The sequence below is a fragment of the Typopeltis vanoorti genome, chromosome 9 (genome assembly GCF_054136105.1).
Source record: "Typopeltis vanoorti isolate ZY-2024b chromosome 9, IOZ_Tvanoo_1.0, whole genome shotgun sequence".
NCBI lineage: Eukaryota > Metazoa > Arthropoda > Arachnida > Uropygi > Thelyphonidae > Typopeltis > Typopeltis vanoorti.
The window spans coordinates 74749263-74762299 of record NC_143557.1 but is presented as its reverse complement, the minus strand read 5'-3'; the positions used below and the strand labels follow the sequence as shown (position 1 = coordinate 74762299).

Here is a 13037-nt window from a genome sequence, read left to right as displayed (position 1 = left end):
ATTATGTGACACCTCCAAGGAGTCCAAAGACTCATCGAGGGAGAGTGCTCACTCTACCATTCGAATCCACCAACTACAGCAAACTGCAACTATCATCATCATTTACACCAAAGGCATCTACTGGCTGCCAACACTATACTAGTATTTTCACAGACAATCACAAACATCCATGCTCATGGTGGGATTCGAACCTGCAGCCTTTTGGCTGGAGAGCAGATACGGTAACCATTTGGCCAACCAGACTGGAGCAGATTTTATCGGATTGATCCAGAGGAGATTATAAAAAGAACAGAAGGCAAGAGAGAAAGAACCAGAAGGAATCTCTAGAAGTTATATAAGATTATGGTGCAGAGTGATGCAAAGAGAAGATTTTTTTACATGGAGAATTGTCAGTGATGGAATACATTACCAGAATATGTTGTTAATGCAAGAAGTGTTAAAGATTTTAAGATTCAGTATGATAAATATGTTGTCAGTTGGAATGAACCTCCCACGATGAGTCTGCTGACTCCATGGAGGGAGTAATAATAATACACACTAATTTGATATTATATTAGGTATCAAAAGAATACAAAGATTACAAGGGGGGGGGGGGAACTACACGTTTAAAATCTAGTAGAGTGTGTCACCTGTGCTTGTAATGATGATGTATGGTATATACTTATGGTGCATATACTGTCATTACTAGAATCAATGCAGCTGTTTCCAACAATGGACAAAATACTGTGCACCACATTTTATGCAATGTTGAATCTGAAGTCATCATGACTAGATATATTAGTAAGGGTGATATGCAATTCATAGCATCTCTCAGCCATGTCAATCCCACCTTTCTTCCTGTGGTATGGCCTGTTTTCATAAATGAGGTGTAGCAAAGGCAAGAATTACTGCATTTAATGAATACTCTCCCTAGTTGGAGGAAATGCTAACCAGACCTCTAGGTGGTTAGCATTTCCTCTAACTAGGGAGGGTATTCATTCTGGTTAGCATTCAAATGCTAACCAGACCTCTAGGTGGTAGAAGTTTGGTGAAACACTGCCAACCTGCTTATTGGACACATAGACATGAAAAGGTTACTGTCATGTTTTGTCTCTAGAATAGACAGAATTTGTTTTTCTTTGTTTTGCAAGCAGTGCAGGTGGCAGTGTTGCTGAACATACTCCTACACTGTAACAACTAGGGAACCAGAGCCTTCTCCATTTGAGGATAGAGAAGTTTCTGCAAGTCAGCAATCAGACAGTACCTAGCATCAAACCTATTGGTATCACTATGGGAAGCTTTCCAACTAGCTGGCCAATAAACCTGCTTATTCTGTAAAGTTGTTCTTGTAGGGAGGCCAAGTATAACAACTTGTAGTGGGGACACAGTTGGAATTGAGACCAGATAAGGATTGAGCCTAGGTGCTCCTTGTGTGGGAGTCATGTCCACAAGTCTTTCACCCCTACTCTATTAAATTTTCTGATACTCTACTAATTAAAGACAATAAAAAATTACAGTGTTACTGTAATTTTATAATATAGAATACTAATTTATAATATATATTTTAAGAATATATAAAAAAAAATTCAAAAATCAGAAACATAGCCCAAAAAAATCCTACAAAACAATGAAAGTTCATATAAAAAATATTCCCAATAGACTTCACCAACAGAACAACATGTACCATCAAAGGAATTAAATAAAGGAATTCAACCAGAGTAGAAATACACTCCTCATAGTAGAAATATACAATAGTCGTCATATGACTACCACTACCATTGAAGATATCTAATCTTTAAACAGTCTTGAACCTGTTTCCTGTATTATATAGAAAATGGGTTTGAGATTGTTTGTAGTGAGATAGAGGTTACTAGACAAAATACACAATTGGATAAATCTGAAAAGGATTTCAAATGAATACAAAGAAGATGATCATTATAGGTGATTTCAACTATACAAAAATATACTGGAGAGCAGAGAAATTGCATAATATAAGGAATATGAATTTACAGAATTACACAGTGATAACCTTAAGCAGAATGTGATGGGAGTAACTCCTGCTACAAGAACACCCAGATCTAGTAACAGCATCTGAACATCTGTCTATAAACAAGTTAACTATTATGCTGCCAAGTGGTGAGTTTTACTTGGGAGACGAATGCATGCAAAGAGCTTTGACTAAGAAAAGTCATATGTGGAACTATAAGGCAGATGATTATGATAAATTGAGAAAGCAGTTTGAGACAGTGCTTAAGCATGAGAACCAGCATGGTAGAGGAATCAACAGTGCATGAAAATTAATCCGAGTGCCCAAAAGAAGTTATACCTGACTGCATCCCTAGAGGTAACAGAATTAATCACAAGGGATTTAAATGGATGAATAATGCTTTAAAGCAATAAAGAGGATATTGTGGATCTGATACTGTGAATAAGAGTGATGAAAAGAATCTGCAGTGCTAAAAAGAACAGGCTAAGCGACTGATGGCCATGGTGAAGAAGGAGAAATCAGATTATGAAGAGATGTCAGCCAGAGGAAAGGATTTCTGAGAGAGATGTTTGTCTTTATTCTCAAAACTTTATTACTCATATAGAAATAGAGGATATTATAGATCCAACCTTATTTGAAATCCAAATATATGTAGAAACATTGAAAGTTTCAAAATTTGACCAGAGAGCTTATGAGAATACAATCCTCTGTAATGGAGTTGCCTTAGCTTGCACTATTTAAAAGACATGAGCACTACTCAGGCATCTGTATATTCATCTTTTATTAGTACATTTAATAAAGGCTTAACTGGCCTGACAGCTGCTTCGAACTGGTTGGTTCTCTTCAGAGACCAGGCAAAAACTCTCATTCAATACCAAAGTAATCTTATGTCAGAGAGTTGGAATTTTTTTCAAGGAGAAACTTTTTTTTTTTTTTTTGCTTAACACTAGGTAGTGGTTACTTCCAATTTCATATCCCTTGTACTTATTTTGAACAAATCTGAAGGCATCAAAATTTTAGTCCACGGGTTGTTCTACTGAAGAGCCTTCCATCATTCTTCTGCTTTTCCCCTAAGACTATGAAAATGCAAGTGGTGGTTGTTTATTGTTGTTCAAATTACAGTCATCCCTCGACTTAAGTCAGTTCGATTTATGTCCTTTCAAAGATACGTCAGTGATCTCATAATGGAATAAATAACATTTTCGACTATACTTTCGAACAAGATGCAAGTGAGTGTAAAGTAAAAAGATTTTTATTTAACAACAATGCAGTGGCAACCTCCCTTGGCAGTCGGCACTTGGCTTCAACAGTTCCTCTGTTGATTTTGTGTTTGAAAAATATGTTGTGTATTTATCATTAAATATTTCGTGATATTTTGTGCAACATGATCCCTACACGCCTATTGAAGAATCACAGAAAAAGAGGCAAGCAATTGATCTTGAAACAAAGTTGCAAGTTCAATGATAGTGACAAAGCAACAACAAGGTTCTATCGGTGATTGGAAAAGCTACTTCTATCATGCATAGAGGACCTGAATCAAAAGCGCATAACTCTTAGCACTATGACCACAACCGCTAAGGCACCCTCAAAATGTTGAGGGTGCTAAGTCTCCTCAACATGTTGAAGGAGAAAGTAGGACCCGATTACAACTACGAATTTAACACTTCTTCCGGTTGGTTCATGAGATTCAAGCAGCATTTTGCACTTCATAATGTGAAAATGAATGGTGACTCTGCAAGTTCCAATGAGAAGGCTGCCAAGGAGTTTGTGGAGAAATTGGATAAAATTATTATGGAGGAAAATTATTTGCCACAGCAAATATTTAATATCGATGAGACTCCTTGTTTCAGAAAAAAATGCCAGAGCAGACAATTCATCCACAAAAAGCTAAAATCTAAGCCTGGTTTCAAAGCTCTTAAAGACCGTGTTACGATTCTGTTAGAGGGTAATGTGGCTGGATCTAAACTGAAACCATTTTCACTTTATATCCAGTTTATTCTCACTGTGCTATGGCACAGTGAAAATCCATGAGCTTTCAAAAACATTGGGAAGCATACTCTTCCAATTCATTATCAGAGCAATAAAAAGCCATGGATGACTCAAAAATTGTTTGCAGATGCCTTAATCAACTGTTATGCGAGTGAAATGAAAGCTATTGTGTGAAAGTAAACATAAAATTTAAAATTTTATTAATTCTAGATAATTCTCCAGGTCATCTGTCTTATATCAGTGATCTTTACCAAGCCATGTTTCTCCCTCCAAACACTACTTCATTGATCGTGCCTGATGGAACAGAACCTCGACATAACCGTGGGATGACTGTACATCAAAACAACTAAGGCAATGAGAAGAATGTATTGTAGGATATCTGTATTAAAATTCAGATATCCCACAAATTAACAATAAGAAAATGAATTTGAATTTAAAGATAAAAATTTAAATAATGCAGTACTTGTAAATTTGATAAACATTTGTATATCACAAGCAAGATGTCTTAAAATGTTATTTTTATCTTTGGCTACTGAAGTCTTGCTTAGATGTGAAGTAAATTTATTTAGATCAAATATTAGAGCATAATTTTGTATTGAACCATCAATGTCAAAAAGTTTGTGTTGTTTGTTATATAAACAAATGTTTAGAAAATATGTTGGCAATGACAAGAGAAAAAAAAGTTACCACTGTAATGCATATTGCGAAAGTGATTAAGAATGAACTTACCACAGTGCATAAAAGATTGTGGAATAAAGAACTGTTATAAATTCTGCTTGTTTAATAATGAAATTATAATTAATATTTCCTACACTATATAAAAAAAAACCCTCTAATGTTGTTTCAAGTACAACACTGATAGCAGTAATGGTGGCACACAATGGTGGATTGAAGCCGAAGTTACTTATTGAATTTCCGAGCATATGCAGAAGGTGAAAAGAATGTTATGGAACGTTGCTAGACATTCAGCTATTTGAGGAGTATGAAAGGAACACAACAACAGGAGAAAATCTGTGGTGTTTGTGTCTACATTATATGAAGACTGAACAGAAATTAGAAGAAAAAACAGAAATGGAAGACAGAGAGAATATCTTTATATAAAAAAATATGTGTGAAGTTTATTGTAGTTATTAATTCATATAGGATATACCTCAGTTAAAACTGAAAAAGAACATTATTGTTCTCCAGTTTATATAGGAATGGGTCCCAAAAAAATTGTTTATTTAAGATTCTCAGTCTGATAAGTGATTTCTAACAGCTGATATGGTTTTAGTTATTTCTTCAGAAGATTTCATACAGAAAGTCAAGTTACTGAAGTGCACTGGATGAAGACAAGATACATTTTCTTCAGTGTTCTGTGATTAAGATGTCAGAAGAATTTGATCAATTTACGTTTCTGGCAGACAGAGAGCAGTTTATATGTTATTATGAAAGAATAAAAGTCTCTGGGAAGCAAGAGACTGAATTTCCAGAAGTTTTATCCATATAGGATGATAACAATTGGCTTATGCAATTGAAGGGAAGTTAGGTATCTAGTATTTTTCATGTTGTTTGGGGTTATGATTTGAAGAATACATTGGTGCTTGTGTGGTTAAGTAGTAGTTGATCTGATGTATATATATGTGTTATTTGTAAATTAAAGATTTTTATTTTGGTTATAAAGTATGCGAACACAATTAATGAGTTAAATAGGTTAAGTTTATGTGAGATCCTGGAATACAAATCTGTCTGCAAAATAGATTTAGAGTTCAGTATAAGGTATTTTCTTTTTTGTTTTGAATTTAAGTTTCCCACTGAATTTAGGTTATTACTGAAGTTTAACCATGACAATTATATAAACATTTTTACTACAATTTTAATCTGATATCTTTTGTTTACATATATTTCTATTTCAGTTATATGTATATCTGGTTGATATTCCTTTAATGTAGATTATTTTATCTATGATTTTTATGTATTAGAAAACCTATACCACCAATAGATATTTTTTTATCACATTTGGAGTGGTAAAACAAATGTCCATTCTGAAGTTTAATCAGATGTCTCTTCTTCACACTTGTGGGAGTTAGATCACAGTCTATTTTAATTTTTCAGTCTCTCTCTCTCTCTCTCAATAGCTCATCCAAGTAAGTTTCACCTGAAACTATCTACAACTATAAGTATCAACTATTCTATTGCAATGTTGTCTTATTTTTTTTCTTTGTGATTTCATCTTTCTTATGCAATGCAGACATCCTAAGAGGTTTAAGTCTGAATCATCATTTTGATGAGATGGATTTATCTTATTTGGATAATTACAATGCCTACTGAATGGATTCATAATATCCTACATTTTAATGCAATGCCTGTATTGCCATGGGCTCTATGCCTTTATACTTCATCTAACACTGACCAGGCAGGATGGGAGTTCAACTGTCTTTATTAGCTCCTCACCTTTGTACTTCAAGTGTACTCACTTGTCTATATTAGCTGGGTATAGTAGTATGATCCTTCATGTCATACTACTATACCCAGCTAATATAATCATTAAATTAATATTTAAATTAATTAATATCACTCACTTTAAATCCCAGGGATGAATGGATAGTATAGGTGAACCACATCAGGAGTGTATTCTCCTAGAATAGCCATTCCTGATGTGGTTCACCTATACTATCCATTCATCCCTGGGATTTAAAGTGAGTGATATTAATTAATTTAAATATTAATTTAATGTCTAAATTTTGAAAAATTTAGACATTAATTCTGCATTTTCATTTTTATAATTTCATACTCTTTTAGTCGCTTCTTTTTCATGTCTTCTCATTATTGTTTGCATTTTTACTTTTCATGTGTTGTTTTGTGTTCTGTATGTTTGATTCCAGCCAATCCTTTTTTGTTCTGTCATTAATGTACAACAAAGAAAACCACCATTTTCTTTATTTCCATTTATGTACGGTTTTGTAAAAATAAGCATTGTTCTGTTAGCAATGTATGATTTCTTAATTTTCCACCAACTCCTTTGTTTACGATTGTGATTTGCTTACATTTGCTATCGTGAAGATCTCAGCTCTTAGTGTTTGCAATAGTGAGATTGAAAGAGCATTGGTTCTATGGGACTTGGGCCAGGAGTTATGTAGTTCATTATGTGTGCATCTACTGTATATTAGTGCTAATAACTTGGGTGGGCTAAGGGACCCAAAACTTTGCACTAGAGACCAAACATGGAACTTTTTCTTGACTCACTTCGGTTCCTTATGGTTTCTTCAATTCACACAAAAACACAATAAAATATGTGAATAACATATATTCAAAGGCCATCATCAGTGTCAAATGGTAGTTTAATACAAAGAATGCAAACAATGGAATTTGAAACAGTGAGAGCCATGTGATGTTATGACACAACACAAAAATATAAGGAGACATTATTACTTATTAACTGTATTATTAATTAAAACTTTAATGATGTGTAATTAAAATAAAGACTGTTCCATATCTTTGATACTGAGAGGCAGGCATTCTGATTCAAGTTTCGATGATGAAGTAAGATTTTGGTGCTTTCTTACACATCATTAAACCTTTAATTATATAAAAAGTGGGGAGATGAAAAGGGGAGTATCTGTTGAAGTTTTTGTGCAGCTAAGAAAGGGGTGAGAGGCACAAGATTTTTCTCAATTTTTCATGATTTGAATGTTGAGTGCATCCAGTGCAAATAAGTTTAAGAGAAGGTATGGCAGCTGGTGATATATGACTATCCTTGATGAGTCCTTGACTCCCTGGAGATCTCTGATAATAATAATTGAAGCTAATGTAACATTTAGAAATTTAAACATTGGCACTGCATTTTCATTTTTATAATTTCATACTCTTCTAGTTCTTTCTTATGTCTCCCATTATTGTTTGCATTTGTATGTTTTTTTGTTTCCTGCCAATCCTTTGTATTCTGTCGTCAATGTACTATTTCCTGCAATCAATTTCCTTTGATGTATTTCCTACAATTTTCTTTATTTAATATGCCACCATTTTCTTTGTTTTCTCATTGTTCTGTCATCAATGTACAAGTTTTGACCATAATCCTTTGTTTACTGATTGTGGCATCATTTGCTAGAAAATTCAGTTTACTAATGCAAAGGTTTTGAGCTTTTACTGTTTGTGACAGTAAGCTTAAAATAGCACTAGCTCTATGGGACTTAGGTCAGGACTTTTTTATATTGGTGTTTGCTATGGAGCACATCTACTGTATTCTTTTTCTATATTCTCCCCAGTCTTTCCATCTGTTCAGGTATTTTTAACATATAGCTTAGTTTATCCTCCTCTCCCTGTATGCTCTGTCTCCTCTTCTGTATGCTGATTTACTTGTCAGGAACTTTCAACTATCTTTTCTAAGACTGCCTATAACTTCTTCCTGAATCTGCCATGAAGTTCTAATTTTTCTATCCTTGCAATCAACCACATGCTTCCTGAGCCAAATCACTCAACCTTTTCTTCAGAATTTGCCATTCATTCCTTAAGATGTAATTTTTGCTTTTAAACCCTTTTAATTTTTTCTCCAATAATATTAGTATATTTGTATAACCTTCATGATGATGTAAACTTATAACAGAGGGACAGCTGCAAGCCCAGCACACCAAGGCAGTACACCTCTAAGCATGGAGGGGAAAGAAATGTACAACAAAGACCAAATTTGACTAGGAAGAGGAATAATGAGGTCAACAAGACTGATGACACTCCCAGCCCACAAAATCACAATCAGATCATCATAAAATAACTTTTAGAAAGACCTTCAAGATAGGAACATGGAACATGAGAGGACTCCTGCAACCTGGGAAACTAAATATAATACAGAATGAAATGGAAGATAATAAGATACTAATCTTAGGGTTGGCAGAAACCCACTGGAAAGAACATGATCATTTTATGACATAAGGGAAACAAGGTGTTTTTCTCTGGTCCAGACCATAATAGTGAAAAGGGAGTTGCCATCCTTGTTAATAAAAACATAAGTAGAGCAGTAAAAGGATACAACCCAGTCAATGACAGAATTATAACAGTAAGATTAAATGCCAACCCAATTCCAACAATGCTGATACAAGTTTATGCACCCACATTAAATACAGAAGATGAAGTGAGAAATTCTACGAAGACCTAAATAAAAGTATGAATACAATACCAAGAAAGGATATTCCAATAGTTCTAGGAGACTTCAATGCCAAGGTGAGATTCAATGCACATGAGGATCACTTAAATGGAATCATTGGAAAATACGGACTGGGAATTAGAAATGAATGAGGAGAAATACTAATGGAGTTCTGCATTGAATGGGAATTAGCAATCACTAACACTATGTACAAAGCACAAAAGGAGACTATACACATGGGTAGCACCTGGAAATCGATGTAAGAATCAAATCTGCAACATTGTAATCGACAGAAGATGGAGGACACATCAATAACACCAAAACACTGCTAGGTGCAGACTGTGGATCGGTCCATCAATTATTAATTTCTAATCTAAAGATTCATGTGAAAGCAAAAAAGAATAACAGCAACAAAAGATATGACTTTTCATAAATGGACAACAAATTTACAATGGACACTGAATCAGAGCTATAAAAAAAAAAATAAAAAAAAAACCCGAATCACACTGGACACACTTAAAACAAACCACTGTAAAATCTGCAGCCAAAAATATCCCAATAAAAAAGAATGGTAGTCCATGGATTACAAAAGAAACTCTAGAACTAATTGAAAAAAGGAAAAAAAATTAAAACAAAAGATTAGCAAAACCCAAATTACCTGAACCTTAATAAAGCTATTAAGAAATCTTGTCAAAAAGATAAAAAAGCTATATCCAAAACATCTGTAAAGAAAGAGAAAGACACTAACTCTAGAAATGACAGATTTATTCAAGAAGGTTAAGGATATAACCAAAAAATTCAAACCAAAACTTAATATAATTGTAGAGGAAAATGGCAAGAGTACTGCGCTGAGTTTTACAAGGACCCAGATATTCAAAAAGAAGATGAAGAAGCTATCAAAAACATGAAAATGGAACAGGAGATCCTCAAAAGTGAAGTAGAACAAGCAATCAAAAAATTAAGGAATAACAAAGCTCCAGGTCCTGATTCAATATCGGCTGAAATGCTGAAAAACCTTGAAGAGAATGTAGTCAACTGGCTATGTGATTTATGCAACAAAATCTGGAAGATGGCCAAATGATTGGACTAGTTCCACCTTTATCCGAATCTACAAAAAAAGGCAATTACAACAAATATGAAAACTACTGCACAATTGCATTTATATCATATAACTAGCAAGATTTTACTACACATTATTAATTACAAAGTTTCATAGACCATCAAATCTCAGAAGAACAAGCAAGATTCAGAAAAGGTCGAGGAAACTAGAGAACATATATCTAACATCAGACAAATAATTGAAAAAGCAAGGGAATTCAATTTAAGCCTTTATCTATATGCTTTATAGATTACTCCAAGGCCTTTGATTGTATGAGGTGGGATATTTTATGGAATATCATGCAAGAATTGGGAAAACCAAACCATCTAGTAACCCTTATAAAGAACTTCTATCAAGGAAATCAAGCAACAGTAAGAATTGAAAACTGCTGTAATAAACTGGATATGAATATCAGCAATAAAAAGACAAAAACTATGGGAATGCAGTTGACATGTTCCATGGAACATGCCTTCATGCTCCCTTAATTCAGAAATTAATCTAAGTTGTCACTCATCACTTCTGTTTTACTGATATTTAGATTAAAATTGCTACCCCATCCTCCCAATAAAACAGAATCAACTGCACCAGATCTTCCTTTTCTGCTATGAAGGTTTATCATCTGTATATCTCTCTAGTTTTCTACCTTCAATCTTAATTCTTGTTGGTTTTTATTTAAATCAGCCATTCTCATAACATATTCACTATAAATATTAAAAAAAAAAAAAAAAAAAAAGACTCAAGCATGTCTTTTTAATATTTATTTGTTATTATCATGTGTATCTTTTGAGGATACATAACTGGAAATGATGATGATATTTCTATTGTATTTGAATATTTTAGTTTTATTTTATTACTGGTTTCATTAGATGTGTAGAAAAGCTCAGATGTTGGTAGTTGAGCTTTGATTTTTGCAGCTTAATTCACAACATACACAGTTTTACTATAAATACTGTTACAATTTCTGCACCTAACTGTATGGGTTAACATGCAGCGGGAAGATTACGAGAACTGTGTAGCTGTAATAACACTTCACAAGGTTGGAATGCAGCCACCTGTTATTTTCAACAACTAAAAACACTTGGGATCACTAGGATGGTAGGACTATTAACCATAATAACAATAGAGAAGACGTATCTGATTGTCAAAGAACAGGTCGACCACATTGCCTTAGGATGCAACAGCTTGTAAGGGTTGTGAAGGCATGCCTCTACCGTAATCCTGTGAGAATGCAGAAAGCAGTGTTGCGAGAGATGAACATTTCACGGAGGGAGATGTCACATATACTAACTGATGACTTGGGGGTGAGAGTCTATTGATGTTCTACTGGTCACTTCCTAACATCACTACTTATGCAGCAGAGGGTAATAAAATCAAAGGCACTTCTCTGGCAGTATACAAACAACAGACACAGAGATCTTCTTCACAGATGAGAATAGTTACATCACTGAAAAGTCGTTTAACTGCCAAAATGATCAGGTATATGCTCCGGATGGTCACACTTGCATATACCACAGCACCCACAGGATCCAGAGAGGTCATCGCCCAACGTTAGTGATCGTTTGGTGTGTGTGTGTGTGTGTGTGGCAGGGGAGTGGGAGTATTCGGGAGGGTACAAGTTGCATTTCTGCGAGAAAGGGGACAAAACCTCCACCAAAGTGTATCAAACACTGTGCTAGAACCTGTGGCATGGACCCTGAAAAATACCGTTTTTCACAATAGGCAGTGGACCTTCCAACAGGACTTAGTCCCTGCACACAAGGCAAGAACCATATAACAGTGGTTGGAGGCGAATGTGCCTGACCACATATTACCATTGGAATGGCCATCTGGAAGTTCCAATCTGAATCATTTATACTTCAAATTGTGGTCAGAACTTGAGAGTAGCCTGGAAGAAATGACAGAGAAATAATATCGCTAGCCTGAAGGTGGATTTGGAGTGAGTAGTGATAGTGTTTTTGTTGGATGTTGTGCATGCCATCATTGATATGTGGCCTCAAAGACTTCGAGCATGAGTGAAGGCAAAGGGGAGATATTTCGAACATTGTGTGCTGCTGCTGTATGCACATTATACATGTGGTTTGTATGTGCTAAAACTTATGTCTAGACTATATAAATAAGATACTTAAGTTTTCTTCATGTGATTCCCATTCACAAAAAAGTTATTTAGCTTATAGTACTTTAGTACTGTGAGGGGTTTAGAGATTCTTTTTTTCTTCTATTTTTATTAATTTTTTTTTTTTTGCATTTTTATTTGATTCAGGGTATTTTAATAATAAGGTGATGCATGTTTCTGACTACTTGTATATGGGAAATATGACTTCTGCATTAATTCAATTGTGGTATCTCTTCTGGGTCTGTCTACTACTGATTAGTCCTCGATATTGGTCAAAATGGGTAGTGGCCCTTCCCACAATGCATGTTCAAAAGGAAGTATATGCTTTGCATAATGGGTTTAGAGATATTAAACCCTCCTGAAACTAAACTAAGGCAACCGATGGGAAGTCATCAGCATCTATATACAAATAGCCTAGTTGAAGATACTTCACATACAACCATGGTTGTAGTCTCCATAATTTGTATGAATGCTGATCACCGTGTGACACTAAAGGAAAGGAAAAAAGGTTTTAAATTGCGTTCACTAATATCCAAAAACACTACTCTAGAGAAGACAACACAGGAACGTTTTCAGGCCACTTCAGATTTCCAATAAGCATGGCTGTAGTCTCATAATGGACAATGATATTATCTACTACCTGAAAGAGGACATCCACTAATGTCCACATGCCTGTGGCAGATTTTGAACCCATAGCTTGTTGGGTGGATTCACTAATATCCAAAAACACTACTCTAGAGAAGACAACACAGGA

The 13037-nt window shown here is 34.6% G+C and overlaps 1 protein-coding gene across 1 annotated transcript in view; it reads right to left on the bottom strand.

Moving 5' to 3' along the window:
* Window positions 1–13037, bottom strand: part of sl (small wing phospholipase C gamma 1) — a 546737-nt gene that overhangs the window by 293520 nt on the left and 240180 nt on the right. The gene's annotated exons all lie outside the window — the stretch shown is intronic.